Consider the following 18413-nt stretch of genomic DNA (forward strand, 5'->3'; position numbering starts at 1 on the left):
ACCACCTTAGATGACTACTTACAGCAAGACTCATTAACAACCCAGTGACACTGGCATCACTGATCATTATATTAGCAACCAACCACTCAGTATGGGCATCTCTTAAGTTTTACTGAATGCAGGATTAAAAAGATTAGTTGTGACCAGATACTTCACATGAGTTAATTTTAACAAGAGGGAAGAACCCTGGCCAGAATAGGGAAATAACAGATAAAGAATATTTAGCTAAGTTAGATCTATGCAACTCGGCAGGGCCTGATAAAATTCACGCTAGAGTACTTAAGAAACTCGCTGAAGCAATCTCTGAACCATTAGTGATTATCTTCCAGAACTCATGGAGGATGGGTGAGGTTCATAACAAGGGCAAACTCCAAAAAAAGGTCAAAAGGAGCTCTTAGGGAAGTATAGACCAGAGAACCTAACTTCAATACCCAGAAAGATACTGGAACAAATGATTAAACTACCAAATTTATTAAAATCTAGAGAATAATAGGTGATAAGTAATAACCAACATGGATTTGTCAAGAACAAGTCATGCCAAACAAACATAATTTCCTTCTTTGATTGGGTACCCAGTTTAGTGGATGGGGGGAAGAGGTGGACATGATGTATCTTGAATTTAGTAAGTCTTTGGACACAGTCCCACATGACATTTTCCTACTCAAAATAAGGAAATATGGATTAGATGAAACTACCACAAGGAGGGTGCAAAGTTGGAAGTCCTTACTTACAGGAGAGGTATGGGGACTCATTGGCTCGGCAGCAGCACTGCAGAAAAGGGTGTGAGGTTTCTGGTGGACCACAAATGGAGTGAGTCTGCAGTGTGATACATTCTGGGATGTATTGACAGGGGTTGGGTGGGTCAGAGATGGGAGGTGACTGTTCTCCTCTACTCATTGTGGGAGAACCATGTCCAGGTTTGGGTGCTGCGCTTAAGAAGGATGAGGACAAATTGTACGGATTCCAGAGGAGAGCAACAGAAATGATCAGAGGTTTAGAAAACATGACCTGTGAGGAAAGATTGAAAGAACTGGGCATGTTTTGTCCACAGACGAGATGGCTGAGGTGGGACATGATAACAATCTGCAAATATGTAAAAGGTTGTTATAAAGAGGACTGTGATCAATTGGTGCCCATGTCCACCAAGGGTAGGACAAGAAGGAATTGGCTTAGTTAGCAGCAAGGGAGATTTAGGTTAGATATTAAGAAAAACTTTCTAACTCTAAGGATAGTTCAGGACAGGAACAGGTGACCTAGGGAGGCTCTGGAATCCCTGTTATGGGGGGTTGTAAGAACAGGTTGGATAAACACCTGCCAGGGATGGTCTAGCTGCACTTAGTTCTGCCTCAGCACATGGGGATGGATTGTTTGACCTCCCGAGGTCCCTTGCAATTCCACATTCCAGTGATTGTGTGAAATGATGCTGGACCCTCTGCACTGTGGTCAGTTTTCCCCGTAGGTACTCAGCAAAGTAAATGCTTATGGGGCTGGGAGAAGTGGTAGGGCAGAAGGAAGGAGAGCAGGGCATGCTGAGAAGACGGTGTGCAGTACTGTGGGTTAATACAATAGAATGCAACAGGAAATGAGTCAACTTGGTTTCCTGTCTAATTTCTCCAAGATAAGGAGGCTGCAAAGCTCAGAATCCTCAGAACTCGACCTGTCCTGACAGCATCTGAGCCACCATGGCAACCCGAGGTGATGTGTATCCATTGGGTGAGTGGAACAAAGTCCATGGGCTGAACTTGGGTGGGGCTAGGAGAATCCGGAGAGGCTCAAGGGTCTGTCTGCATTGGGGCTGGAAGGTGAATGTTTCAGCTCAAGAAGACATCGTTGCACTAGCTCTCATCTAGCTATAAATAGAAGTGTCGCCATGGTGGCGGGAGGGGCTGGCTGGCCTGAGTGCGTACCTGTGGTCTTAGATGGAATCATAGTCGGGGCAGGGAGCGTCTCCTGTTACTTGCCTGCTCCACGCACCAGGCGATCCCCCACTTGGAGCAATGCCGAGCTGCTGGACCTCATCAGCATTTGGGGAGAGGAGGCTGTCCAGTCCCAGCTGCGCTCCAGCCATAGGAATTATGATACCTATGGACAGATTTCACGATGCATGACAGAAAGGGGCCATGACCAGGACACATTGCAGTACAGGGTCAAAGTGAAGGAGCTGCGGAACACCTACTATGAGGTGCAGGAGGCAAACCACCGCTCCGGTGCTGCGCCCATAAGCTGCCAGTTCTACGAAGAGCTGGTCGCGATACTCAGTGGAGACCCCACCTCCACTGCAAAGGCCACTGTGGATACTTCAGTGGCTCGTGTGCCAGTCGAAAGTGGACCAAGACAAGAGGAGGAAATCTTGGATGAGGATGTGGAAGAAGAGGGGGACCCAGAGGCAGAGGATGACTCAGAGATCAGAGATGGATGCAGCCAGGAGCTCTTTTCTACCCCAGAGGAGGCTAGCGAATCACAGCTGTCGGATGTTGGTGAAGTGCAAACAGGAGAGGAGGCCCCTGGTAAGTGTATTTGATTTTGGGAATCACTGAAGTGAGTTGCTGGGGGAGGAGAGTTGCAGAAAGCAGGCTTGTCTCCCACCGCATGCCTACTCTGAGCAGAGGAACAGGCTGTTGATTGACTCCCTCACTTCACGGGAATCTCCCTCAGAGATCTCCAGGAAGCTCTCGTGGAAATACTGGGCAATCAGCTGCTGCAGGTACTTCAGCAGAGCTGCTTTGTTTCTTGCCCCATTAACGGTAACTTTCCCGCACCACTGTGCCATCACGGGGGCTGGGGGGTCCATTGCTGCACACAGGCGAGCCACATAGGGGCCAGGGCAGAAGTTGCCGTTTTGGAGAAGACCCTCCCTTGATTCCCTGCTGACCCTCAGCAGCAAGATATCTTCCATAATGATCACATCCTGTGGTAAGTGTGGGGACAGGATTGATTATCAGCCCCCACCCCCTACAGTGCTGGCTCTCCCCAAGACCCACATGCCCAGTGTACAGCAGGGTCTGAGAAGAGTGACTTACCCTGCCTCTGCAGCTACTCACCATTTTGGGGGTCTTGTGGCTCATGTGTGCTTGCCTGGGGTCAGCCAGTTAGTGCCAGGTGTGTGAGTACTGGCTGTGTTTAAAGCACTGAATCAGTGCTCTCTGTGTTGCAAACAATCCTGCGTCTGTAAAATGTTGTGTTTAAACTTCACAGAGATGACCTTGGGAGCCCAGCCTCCCTCTTTGCTATCGGCAGCTGAACGGCTGCGCAGAATTAGAAAGCGGCCAAGAAGAACTAAGGAGGACTTTCTGCGTGATGTTATGATGCAGTCTGCTGCCGAGAAACAGGAATTGCAGGAGTGGCGGGACAGCGAGAAGAGGGACCGAAGGAGAACGCGGCGCGCCAGAATGAAGCCATGGAGTGGCTCTTAAAGGTCATGGAGCGCCAAGCAGACACGCTCCAGGCGATACTAGCTCTTCAAACTAAGCAGCTCCGCGCCCGCCCTCCCCTGCAGCTGCTGTTGCAAAACTCTTTCCCATACACCCCCCAGACACCACCAACACACTCTTATCAACCTCCTGGCTCTAGTTTATACCCGCGGCATTCCACTCCTCCCCCATCACAATCCAGCACTGCCGACTCCCACTACCCACTGCACTAAAACACACATCCCTCTGCGGTTTGGCCCTGCTGAAGTACAGCACCCGCTGCATTGTACTCCAAAGTTGAAGGTTGGATATGATCCCTGGACATACACAAATCTTTAGCCGTCCCAGGACCCCTCCTTCTCCTGGGACCTTCCCTTCCCCCATCCCCCCTCACTGTTAATGTTGTTTGTTTCTTTGACTCTCTCCTCCGATTGTTGTTTTTTAATAAAAGAATTGTGTTGGTTTGAAAGCAATCTGTATTCTATTAATTGAAAGCAAAAAAGAGCCCTGCAAAGCAACATACCATTATGCTAAACCCACATATTGCATCATCTGCAACAATCACCTCCTAGCATTACAAGCACTGCACTCCCGAGCATAGCAACAAATATTAGTGGCTTTAGGCTTCAAATTGCTGCCTCAAGGCATCCCTGATCCTGATGCCCCGTATTGCGCCCCTCTAATAGCCCTGGTTTCTCGCTGTTCAAACTCAGCCTCCGTGCGCTGTACCTCTACGATCCAGCCCTGAATGAAGCTTTCACCCTTCCCTTCACAAACATTATGGAGCATACAGCATGCGGCTATAAGCATCGGAATATTGTCATCGGCCAGGTCCAGCTTCCCATAGAGGCAGCACCAGCGGGCTTTTAAATGGCCAAAAGCACATTCAACAGTCATTCTGCACTTGCTCAGCCTGTTCTTGAACCGCTCCATACTGCTGTCAAGTTGCTCCATGTATGGCTTCATAAGCCACGGCTTTAAGGGGTAGGCAGGGTCTCCCAGGATCACAATGGGCATTTCAACTTCCTCTATGGTGATCTTCTGGCCCGGGAAGAAAGTCCTTGCTTGCAGCTTCCTGAACAGGCCGGTGTTCCAAAACATGTGTGCGTCATGCACCTTTCCAGACCAGCCTGTGTTAATGTCTGTGAAACACCCACGGTGATCCACAAGCACCTGGAGAACTATTGAGAACTACCCCTTGTGATTAATGTACTCAGTGGCTAGGTAGTCCGGTGCCAGAATTGAAATATGCGTGCCATCTATCGCCCCTCGGCAGTTAGGGAAGCCATTTGTGCAAAGCCATCCACAATGTCACTCATGTTGCACAGAGTCACGGTCTTTCAAAGCGACATGGGATAACTGGCCCTGCAGACTTCTGTCAACACAAGTCCAACGGTCGACTTTCCCACTCCAAACTGGTTAGCGACCGATCGGTAGTAGTCTGGAGTAGCCAGCTTCCACAGTTCAATCGCCACATGCTTCTCCAGCGGCAGGGCAGCTCTCATTCTCATGTCCTTGCACCGCAGGGCTGAGGTGAGCTCATCAGACAGTCCCAAGAATGTGGCTTTCCTCATCCGAAAGTTCTGCACCCATTGGTCGTCATCACAGACGTGCATCACAATATGATCCCACCACTCAGAGCTTGTTTCCCAAGCCCAAAAGCAGTGTTCCACTGTGGTCAGCACCTCCGTGAATGCCACAAGCAATCTCGTATTGTAGCTACAACATGTGTCGAGATCAATGTCACACTCCTCTTACCTTTGTAGTTTAATGAATAACTCCACTGCCACTTGTGATGTCTTGGTCAGAGCGAGCAGCATACTGGTCAACAGTTCGGGATCCATTCCTGCAGCCTGAAGAGGCAGGACGCGCAATACACAAACCATTGAAAGATGGCGCCAAATGCAGATGAAAGCACAGGGACTGCTGGGATGTGAAAAAATGCATTAAAGGCATTGGGACAGGACCCAGGATGCCCCGTAATGGCCTCCGCCTTCCCACAACTCTTAGCGGCAGAAGAGAAAGAGGTGCTCTGTGGAATAGCTGCCCAGAGAGCACCGCTCCAAATACTGCTGCAAATGCCACAAGTGTGAACATGCTATTGCGCAGGCAGCTGACAGTGTGAACACACAACAGTCGTTTCCATCACTTGGAGTCGAACAGACGGGCTGTCCTCTCTCAAGTTCCGTGCTAGCTCCATCCCCAGCTATGGGCTGGATGCAGGAATCCCTGGGTCATTCTCAGGCCCATGCAGTGTGAGAGGCCCAATCAGCCTGCTCCCTTCCTGGCCGGAGAATCTCTGAATTAATGGCTCGGCCTTCGCTCCCCAGGGAACTGTGATGCCGTCAGCTCCCCAGCTCCCTCGTCCTCCATGGATCTCCCTGGGGGAGATCGACCGGAGCTGAATTTCAAAGTGCCCCGTTTCTAGTTCCCTTCCTAGGAAAGCACAATGCGGTTCCACAGCCCGATGTGCTTCCCCTTTTCACCTCACCTTGGGCACTTGGCCCACGGGTCCTTTATCATCTGGTTCTTCACACCGCCGTGTGGTTAATGACTCAGAGCAACGGGCTATAAATAAACACCCAGCAGGAGGGGGCGGATTTGGACCTGAGATCAAAATAAGCCTGTGTTGTCTTTTCATCCCATCTCCCCGCCCCCTAGTGCTTCCCCTTTCCAAGTGGGTTTGTCCATTGCATGGACGTACTGGGTGACCTTGGGTAAGTCATTACTCCTCACTGTGCCTCAGTTTCCCCATCTGTAAAGTGGAGAGAATGCTCCTCCCTTTGCCTATTGCCATGACACTTTTGGATCACAGACTGGCTCACTGTGTTTCTGTGCAGCACCGAGCGTGATGTGGCCCTGATCTCAGTCGGCTTTGGTTTCACCTGGCGTGACAGGGCCCTGACCTTGTTAGGTTTGGTTCAGCACCTGGTACAATGGGGGCCCTGATCTTGGTGGGCTCTGGGTGCCACCCGGCACACTGGGCAGGGCCGGATTTCCGATTAGGCACAGTAGGCATGTGCCTAGGGGCGCCAGCATTCTATGGGGTGCCTAAAAATTCAAATGTTGTCACTCTCAGGTCCCAGCAGGGGGCAGGGCCGGCTGAAGGGGAGACAGACCCACACAGCCCTGTTGCTGGAGCGCTCCTCGCTCTGCCCAGCAGAATGCGTTACCTCCCGGGGGGCCAGTGAGTGCGGGTCAGGGGGCAGGGGTTGGGAGAGTGGGTCTCTAGGGGAGTTCATGGGGCAGCTCTGGGCAGAGGGGGTGGGGGGCGCTGGGCAGTTCGCGGCAGGGCACCTAAAAGTTAAAAGTGGCAGTTAAGAACTTCCGGGTCGCAGGGGTACCCTGCAGCTCCCGGCCACCTCCAGATGGCGGGGGGCCCTGGAGCTCCAAGCCTGGGGGGAACGACCGCTGAGCCCCTGTGGCTAGGGTGCCCTAAGTATAAATCCAGCCCTGACAATGGGGGCTCCTGGTCTTAGTTGCTAATAAACACAATAAAGATCCAGTTGCCCTGGCCAAAAGTCCAGTTCCCAACCGGAACCAGATAAAAATATTACCAGGGATCCCAGCTGGGGCTGATTTCCCAGAGCACCAGGTTGCTGCATTTTAATTCCACCATCGGCAGGGCACTGACTGGCCATTGGCCCAGGATTGGCAGGACGGGGGCGGCTGGGTGTGTGTGCAGCTGAGTGGTGGTTACCATCTGCCCATGGTGCCTCACCCTGTCTCTGCCTTCCAGGGCTCTGCATCGCCCTGTGCCTGGGGGGCACCATGGCCCAGAATAACGGCACACAAGGTAAGGCTGATTCCTCCTGGCTAACGTTCCCCAGCGCTCCCGGCTGCCTGGGGTCTCCGGCCTCCGCCCCCTCCATTCCCTTTCCCTTGTGGGAGGAGAGCAGAGTCAGGGGTCTGGCGAGCCGGGAGCAGCCCCTTGGCGTGGGCGTCTTGGGGTGGGTTTATAGAGCATGGTGGGTGTGTGCAGGGGAGAGGAGAAGGCCCCTGTGTAGCCCTCCCCTTCCCTTCCCTGCCCCGTGGCCAGCAGAGAATAGACACTGGGGCCCAGGGCTCTACACTGGGGGCTGGAGTGAGGGGCAGATCCCCTTTGTAGCCAAGGGCCCTGTTATTGACCAGCCCAAATCAAAGCCCCTGATGGCTCAGATGTTAGAAGTGGCATTTGTAGGTGTCCCCCCTCTAAAATCGGGCTGAATTGAAACCTGGGACCCACGTGCCCAGCTGGGGGCGTTTGGGATCCGGACTCTGCGCCCCGAGCCCAGCTCTGCTGCTAACCCCAAGATGAGATTTGGGTAAATTCCTATTGACCCACTGGGGTCCCCCAGTGCTGCACCCACCCTGCTCCGTCTGCTCCCGTCCCAACCCTGCAGCCGGCTAAGCTGCGCTGGGATCCTTCCCCTCACGCTGGCCAGAGGGACGGGTCCCAGCGGAGCCCCAGACACCCAGCAGCTAAAGGATCCAGGAGCCCCCGTAGGCAGGTCACAGTCTGGGTCATGGGAGGCAGCTCAGGATCCAAACTAGCCTCGCGCCCGACTCTGCTCTCAGTCAATCCAGAGCAGAGCCGGGCAGGAATTTCCCAAGGACCCATTTTTTGCCAGAAAATGTCGATTCGGTTCAGAGGAATGTTTGGTTTTACTCAGGGAAAAAATATGTGTATGGGGGGGCGGATGAAATAATTTTCAAAACGAAAAATTCCCATTTTCCGGTTGGAAGCGAGGTTTCGGTTTGAAATTGACACTAATGAGAGTAATGACGACAGGAACAAAAAGGAGAAAAAATGGGTGAGATCGAAAACGTTTCACTTGAAGCGACGCCCGGCTCCGGCGGCTCTGCCTGTCTGTGCCGGGGACTCCCCGGGGAGCCAAGGCCTCGTGTGCAGCCGAGGGCAGTTTGTTGCCAGGCGGTGGATGGCGTCAGAGCTGTTTGCCAGGCGCCCAGGGACGAAAATCAGCGAATGGGGTGTGTGAAAGGAGTCGATCCCACTGTGTGTGTGGGTGGGGGGAGCCGCTCTGCATTGACTGACCCTGCCCAGCTGCTCCCACCCCTGCAGGTACCACTGAGGACTGCAACAACCATATGCTATGCCCAGCAAACGCCAAGTGTGTGAACAACACCCACTGTACCTGCCTGGATGGATACCAGCCAGATGGGAATCGCTTCTTCACCGACCCAACTGAGATCTGTGACGGTAACGGGGCTCCCACGTTCTCCTGGGGGGGCTGGGACAAAGCAGGGCATTAAGTGCCAGAGCAGCCAACTCCACTGACTGCAGGGCCTGTGGGGGGGCTCAGCCCGGCTGGGGAATGAGGGGGGGCAGCAGCACGGGTGAGCGCCGCCCTCCTGGGGATCGAACCGGGGCCTCCAGAGTGAGCAGCAGGAGCGGCTGCAGCAGGAGCCAGGAGCGTTGAGCTCTGTGGATTGGGCACAGGGTGGGGGGGCCCATCACACTGACCCGTCTGAATCCCAGCCTGGGCCCTAGTCAGCCCCTGAGTGTCCTGGGGCAGAGGGGCCCCACGGGAGTAGAATGGGGCAGCCCTGGCTATACTCCCCCCCACTCCAGCCCGCAGGGATCCAAGGAGGGAGGGGGCGGAGGAGAGGCAGCTTGTCACCCCCCCAACACAGAGGGAGCCTGGAGCCCCAGAGGGAGTCTCCCCCCATCCCCTCACATGGGGGATCTGGGTGTTTGTGGGGCTGAACCCCCCCATACCTTGGACAGGAGGCTCGTGGGGCTGTTTCTGAGATTGCAGCAGCAGAAATGGGTAACTGAGAATCAGGCCCTTAATCACTAACCGCTCCGTGCCCCGGTCGCCTGGGTCCCATCACCCAGCTCAGTGCGGGGAGCTGAGGGCAGTGATACGGGGAACATCTCCCTGCCAGGACTGTACAGAGCGTCCCCTCTTGCATTACAGATATTAACGAGTGTCTGGGGTCGAGCCCGCCAGACTGCGGACGCTACGCAAACTGCAACAACGTGGCTGGGAGTTACCACTGCACCTGCATCAATGGCTACGAGCCCAGCTCTGGGAAAGCCAACTTCACGCACGCGAGTGAGAACACCTGCCAGGGTGAGCTCTCCCCTGACCCCCACCTGCTGAGACCCCCACCCCACGTGCCCATTCCCAGCAAGGGGCCGCACCGGGGCTACTGCCGGCTTTGGAAGTGGCCGGAGGCCATCAGCGAGGCTGTGATGAGACGTGACCCTCGCCTGCTCCTGCAGAGCATGGGGCCGGGCTCACCCCTATGCCCGGCGCTTGGACAGCAAATAAACCCTTGGAGTTAGAAACAGACCCACGGAGCAAACTCCTCGTGCTGCAGAGATGCGCTGGGGAGAGGGGAGGGGACCCTCGCTGGCCCCACACACAGCATCTGAGCTGCTAGTGCCCCGCGGAGCCTGAGAAATGGCCCCAGGAAGAGCTCTGGCAATTAGGCTAAAGCGTTCTTGACTTCGCCCCTGGTCCCCTATGACTTGAGCTTCTGCTGGGGGCGGGGAGCCGTGCTCTCCTCTGGCCTCTAGGGGGCGCAGCTGCTACTTCGAGGGACCCTCCCCCTGCCCCAAGCTACCTGTGTGAGCAGCACTGGGAGGGGCCATGTGCTGTGATTGGCATTGCCAGCTCAGCCCCAGGCTTCCCTGAGACACCCTGGCTTCCAGCGGCATGGCGGGGGACACACGGGCTGGTCAGTTCCGTGTCGCTCCCCAGGGCAGGGAGTTTGCCCAGGGCACAGACCGAGAGGTCTCTCTGCGATTGCAGTCCAGTGGATTGGGAGACCCCTTTGCACTGGTGAAGCTGGCTCATGCACCAATGCCAGTCCCCTGGCAGGGGATACCCACATGCGGGTGTCTCCACCGGGGGACGCTGGAAGCTGCCAGCTGCTAAATCGCTTTGTGCTGGTCCCTGTCTATGCTCCCTGAGCCCCCCGAGTCAGCAAAGCACGTGCTTGGCTCCAGCCCTGCCCAGCTACGCACTTAACTCGGCTCCAGTGGGTCTCAAGTGCATGGCTGAGCTCGTGACGACAATCCCAGGCACTACAAAATATCAGATTCGCTTAGAAAATCACGAGCTTTAGAAAGACCAATGAGCCAGGGGCAGAGTGTGGATTGAATGGAATTGGAAAGGGGCAAATTCAAAGCAGATACAAGGAAATACTCCTCCACCCGGGGCAGCAGTAGCCTCTGGAACTCACTGCTACCACGGCCTGGAGGCTGTGAATGTGTTGAGTTTTGAAGAGGGACTGGCTGTTTCTCTGGGGAACGACAATGCCTGGAGCTGTGCTAGTTAATGGACAATAATTCTGGGAGGGAGGGAAAATCTCCCACTTCAGGGCTTAAGCCAGGGGTCTCAAGCTCCTGGCCCATGGGCCACAGAACATCCCCAATGTGGCCCGTGGGGCTCCAGCAGTTTTGGGGCCGAGCCTCTCCCTTGGCCCCACCTGCCACCCCCAGGCACTCCCCCCTCAGGGGCCCCAGCAGCGCAGCGGAGCTGAGCGGCGTCTGCCTGCTCTCTCCAGTAGCTGCCGGCCCCTCCCTGCGGTCCAGGGACGGGGCGGGGCTGTGCCGCCGCGTGTTGCCCCTGCCCCGAGCGCCCCTGAGGCCAATGGGACGCTGCAGGCAGGGCCGGCTCCAGGCACCAGCTAAAGAATCAGGTGTTTGGGGCGGCCAATACTAAGGGGCGGCACTCCGTCCACTATTGGGGCGGCACGTCCGGGTCTTCAGCGGCAATTTGGCGGCGGGTCCCTCAGTCCCTCTCGGAGTGAAGGACCAGCCGCTGAATTGCCGCCGAAGAGGGAGCAGTGCGATCACACTGCCGTGGCTTTTTTTTTTTTCCGCTTGGGTCGGCAGAAAACCTGGAGCTGGCCCTGGCTGCGGGGGCGATGCCTGGGGGTAGAAGCGTGCAGATGCCCCCCCAGCCTGCCCCGCCTTGGAGCCCCACGTAAGCGCCGCACCCCCGACCTCCTCCCAGAGCCTGCACCCCCATTCCCACCCCAATTATCCCCTCCTGCCCCCAAACTCCCTCCCAGAGCCTGCACCCCCTTCCTACACAAATCTCTCCCACCCCCAAACTCCCTCCCAGAGCTTGCACCTGGTTACCACACCCCCTCCTGTCCCCAAACACCCTCTCAGAGCCTGCACCCCATCCCCACATCCCCCCAGCCCCAAAACTCCCTCTCTGAGCCTGCGCCCCCTCCCCACACACACCCCAGCCCCCAAACTCCATCCCAGAGTCTGCACCCCAATCCCCTATCCCTGACCTCCTCCCCCACTCAAACTCCATCCCACAGCCTTAGACAGGTGGGGGGCAGAGTTTTTTGGGGGGCAGAGATTATGGGGGGTGGGTTCTGGGCAGCATGAGTGACATTGGCCCGCTGGGAGGATTTGAGGACTGGCACTGGCCCTAAGGTAAATTGAGTTTGAGACCTCTGGCTTAAGCCGACTTCCAACTATTAGAGACCAGGAGGAGACTTTAATGGGGGCAGATTATCCCCTGGCTGCTGCTACAGGACTCTTACACCTTCCTCTGTAGCACCCGTCGCAGACGGGATAACGGGGTAGATGGGCCTTGGGGTTGACCCAGGCTGGCAATGCCTGTGTGTTCCTCTGTAATTGGAACCTGAGGGGTATTTCTGCCAAGTCCCAGTGTTACCCCTTGGGCAACTCAGCTTCACACATGGACTCCTAAATCTCCCCAAATCTTGGCCCCACTGGGGCTTGGCCCATAGAGGCCACAGTGGCTATTCAGGGGTCGGAAGGTCCCCTTCCCTCTGTTATGTTCACGGCACACACACACGGTTAGAAACAAAGCATCACATTCTCTCTCTGGCAGGCTGCAGCTCAACACAGGGTTATTCTTAGAATCCAGAACCCCAGCACACGAGGACCCCGAACAGAGAGAGACAAAGCAGGCTGCTCCTGAATGCAGACGGACACAACTAACCCCACTTTGCTCTAGGCTGCCTCTTTGGCAGACACACAGCTGAAAACACCAGATCACATGCTTGTCACCCGACTCCCCTAGCCCGCAAGAAGGTGCAGGAAACCTTGCAAAAGTAAAGTGAGAGCTTGTGATGCTAACACAGTTTTCAATACACCATATTCTCAAGTGGCCGTTCCGCTGCCGGAGCAGCCAAGTGTGGACTGAACATAGCTGAGAATCAGGCCTGAGATTGTTAAGCTGCCAGGGGCCTGGTCACCTGGGTCCCAACACCCAGCTCAGTACAGGTGGGTGATACAGGAACATCTCCCTGCCAGGACTGTACAGAACATCCTGTCTCGTGTTGCAGATATTGACGAGTGTCAGGGCCTGAGCCCGGCAGACTGCGGACCCCACGCAAACTGCACCAATTTGCCTGGAAATTACTCCTGCAGCTGCATTGATGGCTATGAGGCCAGCTCTGGGAAAGCCAACTTCATACATGCGAGTGAGAACACCTGCCAAGGTGAGCTCTCCCCTGGCCCCCACTTGCTGAGACCTCCACCCCACGTGCCCATTCCCAGCGAGGGGCCGCACCTGGGCTGCTGCTGGCTTTGGCAGTGGCCTGAGGCCATCAGCGAGGCTGTGATGAGACATTACCCTCACCCAGGCCCTCTCAGAGGTCCAGAGAGGCGCAGGCCACTTCCAGCTTTTGAGGCTCCTACGCATAATAAACATACAAAATGACTACACATGAAAACAAACTAAGGCACCAAAAAAATTGTTTTATTTAACAAATGCTTTTCTAGCCTTTTTCCTGTGCAAATGTAATAATTATTGAGGAAAAGTCTAGCTTTCGTGCAATGTCACAGTTGACATTAAGCATGGCGAGCCCATTCAAACGCTCCTGTCCCATAGTTGCACGGTGATAGGCCTTTACCTGCTTCAACACATTGAAGGTGGATTCCCCTGAAGCCACTGATGAAGGCAAACTGACAAAAATATGCCATGTTTATGAACATTTTTAACTCTTTAATATGACAAAAGCTGTATCAGTTAACCAAAAAATGATGTCTTTCCAAATCACATCTCTAATTAGCTTAAATTTGCAGCTCTAAGCTGAGCGCGTGGGTCACATTTTGGTCCGATAGGGACGCGCATAAAAACAAGTTGCAAAACTTATCAAATGCCAAAAAATTAACAAGTGTTTAAATTTGAGGCTCCCTTTGTGGCCCAGGCCAAATGGTCTCCTGGCCCCCCTCTGATTGGCCCTGCCCTCGCCTGGTCCCGCAGAGCATGGGGCCGAGCTCACCCCTGTGCCTGGCGCGTGGATGGGGAATAAACAGACCCACAGAGCAAACTCCTTGTGCTGCAGTGATGTGCTGGGGAGAGGGGAGGGGACAGTCGCTGGCCCCAACACGCAGCATCTGGGCTGCTAGTATCCCCCTGAGCTGGGAAGGGGCCTCGTGTCTGGGCCATGGAAATAGCACAGTGCGCTCTGCCCCCTATGGGCCATGGGGAGGAGAGAATAGCCACAGCACAGTGTGCCCCAGACACTCCCCTGATCCTCCCCCATGGGCCCTGGGGGGCAGGGAATAGCTGCAGTGCTGGGCACCCCGGCCTCAGCCCCTACATCAGGGGCTAGGAGCAGGGTGGTGGCAGGGCCCCTACAGCAGCTCCACACCAGCTGGGGTGGCCCCTTTTGCAGGGTGGGGGGTTCTCGAGTGGCCGTTCCGCTGCCAGAGCAGCCTAGTGCCGCCTGAGCGTAGCTGGGAATCAGGCCTGTGATTGTTAAGCTGCCAGGGGCCTGGTACCTGGGTCCCGTCACCCAGCTCAGTACACGTGGGTGATACAGGAACGTCTCCCTGCCAGGACTGTACAGAACATCCCCTCTTGTGTTGCAGATATTGACGAGTGTCAGGGCCTGGCAGACTGTGGACCCTACGCAAACTGCTCCAATGTGTCTGGGAGTTACTACTGCACCTGCATCGATGGCTACGAGCCCAGCTCTGGGAAAGCCAACTTCACGCATGTGAATGAGAAAACCTGCCAGGGTGAGCTCTCCCCTGGCCCCCACCGCACCCTGCTCAGTCCCCCCCATCCTGCATACACACACCCCTGGGCTCATTCCAGGCCTGATGCTGCACCAGAGGCTGCCGCTGGCTGCAGCAAAGGCACCAGATCCACTCACTGGGGCTGTGATGCGCTGTGACCCTCAACTGCTGCCCCAGCGCGTGGGGCCAGGATCTCCCCTGCCTCGGTGTTTGGATTGGGAATAAACCCCTAGGTTTGCAGGGAAGTGCCGGGGAGATGGGTGGGGCCCTCGCTGTCCCCAGCACACAGAATCCAGGCTGGTAGTGCTCCCAAGCCTGGGAAGGGGCCTCGTGTGTGGTCCACATACAGCACAGTGCGCTCTGTCCCCTATGGGCCCTGGGGAGCAGGGAATAGCCCCAGCGCAGGGCACCCCGGCCACGCCCCCAATCTGCCCCCTCCCTCATGGCTGGGAGCAGAGCCTGTTCCACCCCACACTGACAGGGAGCCCCCTGGATGGGAGGGTATTTCCCAAGGGGGCCATTATGCCCCCTTAGGCAGCCAGGGCGGCCTGACCGGAGAAGGGGCCGGGGCGTTCCAGGCCCTTGTTTGCGACGTTCAGCCGGTAGTTAGAGCTTGTATCAAGTCCTAGCCGGCTGTTCCCATGGAAACCACCCTTTACACCCCCGTTTGGGGGGCGCAGAGCACCGGGCCCGTCGAACTGGGAGAACTCAGGAGCCCATTGGTTCAAACGCTTCCCCTGGCAGAGACCTCGCTCAGCCGTTCCTGCGCCCAGCCCCCGGCCGCGTGGGATAACCCCAGCCAGTGTCCTGGGGCGGGTCTAGGCACCAGAAGAAATCAGCGCTGCAGGTATCTCAGCCAGCGTCCTGGGGATTGTCCGGGGATAGCTGGTATCAGGAGCCGTGGGGAGAATCCCTAGGGCTTGCCCCCGGGGGGAATTGATGGCGATCGCTGTTCTCTTTGGAAGCGCACTGATTATTCCAGACCAGAGTGTCTGGATGGGGAGCGATTCCACAGGAGCTGTTCCCGTCAATTTCCCCATGTACAGTAACTCCTCACTTAAAGTCGTCCCGGTTAAAATTGTTTCGTTGTTACATTGCTGATTGATTAGAGAACATGCTCATTTAAATGTGCGCAATGCTCCCTTAGAACATTGGTTGGCAGCCACCTGCTTTGTCCAGAAGAAGCAGCCTGTGGGAGCTGGCTGGTGGGGGCTTGGAACCAGGATCGATCGGCAGCCCCCCTATCAGCTCCCCACTCCCCTAAGTTCCCTGTGTGGCAGCCGCCCAGCAGGCTATGTGTGATGTCCCCCTCCCCCCGCTTTCCTCTCTCAGACATTGACGAGTGCCGCAAGACCCCAAATATCTGCGCCCCGAAGGCCACGTGTATCAACAGCAATGGGAGCTACCGGTGTGAGTGCCGGGCCGGCTACATCCCCTCCAACAGGAACACGACCCTGTGCGAAGGTGGGTCCTGCCGCTGGGGGCATGGAGGGGACACCTGGGGGGCTGAGCAGGGTCTGGGGTTACACAGGCAAAGGTCTTGCCTGAGGGGGCAGTGAGCTGGGAACTGGTCTGGGATGATGCACCAGTCCATCTGCCCCCAGTGGCCGTGGTCCCTCTGGGTCTCAGCCCGGAGGGTGGGGGGGTCAGACTCCTGGCCCTCACCTCCCCCCAGCCTAGCCTGTCCGTCCACTGGGGTGTTTCTGGTTGTCTCAGAGCCACGGCCACCAGCGTGCCCAGGTCTGGCTCTGGGAGCGGAGCAGGGGCCAGGCCGGGGAGTGGGTGAGCAGGGCTGCCAGGGGCCGGGCATCTCTCCCCAGCAGTGCCTGTATTCCTGCTGCACGGCTGGATTCTCTGCCCTGGGAAGATGTCAGCAGGGGGCGCAGTCTGTGTCTAGTGGCCACTAGAGGCCACTGTGGGGCCAGCCCGGGGCTCCCTGCTTGATTCTCCCTTCCGCCCCCACCCCCCCCGCCACAACACACACCAAAACCACACACAGCTGGGGGAGAGGGTTGAGGGGTGATAAGGCTGGAATGATTCCACAGCCTCCGTCCCACCCCAGTGCAGCTCAGTCTCCCTAGGACGGGGAGGGGGGACGGTTCCTTTCACAGAGACCGGCTTGTGGGCAGAAGATGGGGACAAGGGGCTGTGCACATGTGGGGGCTGAGTGTGTGTGTGTGGGGGGGGTTAACTGCTCCCCCTGCTGGGAGAGGATCTATTACACCCATATCACTGACGTGGGCTGGGTATATCCCTGCTGGGGGAAAGTGGGGGGGACTGCTGTTACCCCTGCTGGGGGGAATGAGTCCTGCTCTGTGTGCCTGGCTCTGGTGCATGCACCTACCCAGCCAGACCCTGCATTTCCCCCCCACCGCCCCACCTCTGACTCCTCCTCCCTTTCCATCCCCAGAGCTCACCTGCCCCCCGCTGCTGGATGATGACAACTCTACTGAAACCAAGGTGAGCGGGGCACAGACCCTGGGCAGGGGATAGACCCCAATTCCCCTTTAGTGCCACGTTGCTTTTCACTGATCTCGCCCCACGAGGATTCTGGGGCCAAACTCGCCCCTGGGCAAAGAGCCAGTGACCAGTCCCTGGAGCCCCTGCAGTCCAGCCAGGGCCTAGGCCTTTGCCCCGGGGTGATTCTCACCCTCCAGGATCAGCAGCGTCAGGCTGCTGCAACACGCTTCAGCTTGCAACCGCCGTCCCCCACCATCCCTTGCAAACGCCGTGCACCTCCTAGGGGCCAGACGGGGCATTGCCCGCGCTCCCTCTGGCGCTCGGCTTCTGAGCCGAGGGAGCCTCTCGGGACGGGGGGAGGTGGGCTGCGATTCTGTGATCTCTTTTCCTGAGCCAGGCCTGGGCCTTGTTTTGCAGAACTTCCTGGGCAGCTTCCAGGCACAGGTGGGACGTCTCTGCAAGGCGGCGCTGGAGGAGCTGAAGCAGATGAACTCTCAGAACGCCAAAGAGAAGCTGCAGGTGCCAAGCCAAAATTCGGGGCCTTGCTGGGTTTGTTCCCGTTAGGGGGAGGAATCGTTGCTCCTACTCAGATCTAGTCTCAGGGTGATCTATAGGGATGCAGCGCCTGGAACAGGAGAGAAATAAACAGCAGCACTGCCCAGAAATTCCCACGCCTGCCTCTCCAGGGGGCTCTGTGCCCAAGAAGCTGCTCTCCTAGGTTCCTAGGCTAGACAGGACCATTGTGATCATCTAGTCTGACCTCCCAGGCAGTGATGTCAATAGCAGGAGAACTTGTCTTTCCTTTCAGGGGGATTGTGGGAAGGCAGTGGAGGACTAGCAATCTAGGAATGGGGGGTGCGGCAGGGGCTCAGGCACTGTGACACCAACACCCCCCACGTTTGCTTGGCCAGGGCTTCTTGGACATTCTGGAGAAGCAGATAAATCTGGTCGGGCAGCAGAGCGAGAGCGTGGAGCGGAGACACTGGATCGCGACGGAGCTGATGGCCACAGTGGAGAAGCTGCTGAGAATGCTGGCCATGACCCTGCCTGACAGCACGATCAGCATCGCATCCACCAACGGCACAGGTCAGCACCTGCCCACGCGGTCCCAGTATTTCCAGTTGGGCTTTTATCACCTGCAGCCTATGCTCCCGTCCCACTCCACACAGTGACCCCTGCTGGGAGACAGGAGCTCTCCCCCCGACAGACGGTGCTTCTGCCCTGCTCCCCACAGTGCCCCCTGCTGGGTGAGGCTGGGACTGGAATAGCTGGGAACTTTTCCCACAGCCAGGAAAGCACCTTGCCTGGCTACAGGTTTCCTCTCCATGTCTCTGTTGTGAGCCCTGGCCGGCATTGTGGTTGCAGAGCTGGGGCTGGTGGTCAGGCAGGCTGGGAACCAGAGCCAGGAGACCGTGACGCTGCAGCAGAGCAAGACGCAGATGGAATTAAACTGGACCACAGCCCCAGGGCAGGAAAATGAAGGTATGTGGTCATCGCCTGTCCTGGGGTGTGTATAGCGATGGGCATCGGCAGGGCATTGGGAGCAGCAGCACAACACCCCCTAGCGCAAG

At 56.6% G+C, this 18413-nt stretch overlaps 1 long non-coding RNA gene across 1 annotated transcript; it reads left to right on the top strand.

The window, feature by feature from the left end:
- The first annotated feature begins 1644 nt into the window (after nucleotides 1-1644).
- On the top strand, nucleotides 1645-8918 carry LOC122172909 (uncharacterized). Its single transcript, XR_006173447.2, has 3 exons — nucleotides 1645-1713; nucleotides 7150-7206; nucleotides 8473-8918. It is a non-coding gene; the product is annotated as an uncharacterized LOC122172909 (long non-coding RNA).
- Nucleotides 8919-18413: the final 9495 nt, after the last annotated feature.

This window comes from Chrysemys picta, chromosome 4 (assembly GCF_011386835.1).
Source record: "Chrysemys picta bellii isolate R12L10 chromosome 4, ASM1138683v2, whole genome shotgun sequence".
NCBI lineage: Eukaryota > Metazoa > Chordata > Testudines > Emydidae > Chrysemys > Chrysemys picta.